Source organism: Homalodisca vitripennis, unplaced genomic scaffold (genome assembly GCF_021130785.1).
Source record: "Homalodisca vitripennis isolate AUS2020 unplaced genomic scaffold, UT_GWSS_2.1 ScUCBcl_626;HRSCAF=3045, whole genome shotgun sequence".
In the NCBI taxonomy this organism is placed as follows: Eukaryota; Metazoa; Arthropoda; class Insecta; order Hemiptera; family Cicadellidae; genus Homalodisca; species Homalodisca vitripennis.
Genome location: NW_025776736.1, coordinates 96,427 through 97,575, shown reverse-complemented (window position 1 = coordinate 97,575; position 1,149 = coordinate 96,427).

Here is a 1,149-nt window from a genome sequence, read left to right as displayed (position 1 = left end):
AAATTTTGTTCAGTAAGAGACTGGACTCGCACCGAAATCTGTCACTCTGTTCCTCAGATAGCTGGGAAACAGCCAACTCGTTTCCATTCATTAAGTTCAGACCATTCACTGATTTATGGGCCACAGAAAAATTTAATCCTTTGGATAAAATAGCAGTTTGTTTGAATTCGTATCCGAGGGGACAGATTTTCAGTATTTTTTGCAATCGTGTTTTTGATGTCTAGGTCTTAAGTACATGTTTATATCAGTTTTTTATACCTGTGAAAGGGTAGATTTCAATCCTCAAAACTTAGTGTTATAAATTTTGCAACATATAATAATGGCAAATGCCTGAACACATACCAGGTACCAAACTACACCAAGATTGCGTAACAAAAACAAAGGTGAATTTTACCACAGTTAGACATAATGGCATAAACACCAACAAAGAAGAAAAAATCAATTAATGCTAACTTATATTCCAACAATTCAAATGGTTTTTTTTTCATGTTGATACGCTTATACAAATGAGGGTTAAGAAGATTGTATTCCAGTCACAACAAACCAAATGAGACAAATAATTAAACTTTGATTAAAATTTATCTTTAGATTACCTAAGAAGGATGTACCTTATATCAACATTCCTTTGACAATCTACTATTTGTTAGTAGTATGTCTGAGACATGCCATCAGATTCCATTTGTACTAAAATGCTGCGAGAGTAGGACCACTTTGTGAATATCTGGATTTTTATTTCTATAGAGAGTGCTTTATGATTTTAACATTTTGACAACAGGAGTATATATTTTAAGGTTATCGGACGACAGTAATAAGTGTAATCTGATACATAGTGATTACTACAGTCAAAATGTTAATTACTGCACATGGCAAGTATTTATTTTACAAATTTTATACCACTTGAACTGAGAAAAGTTTTCAATATTTCAAGCATAAACTAATTTATGTATTCTTTATTTTAAAGCCCTCTTCATCAAGGTGCAAGCTCTAACATACCTAATCTTTCACTATTGATTTTTTTTAGTTTACTGCAAAGTTTACAGCAAAGTTACTGCAATGAACGAGGTTTTATTACCTACATAGTTTTTATAATGTAAAGTAATAAAAGTAACTTCTTGTCAAGGACTGAAGAGGACAAACCACACAAATGCA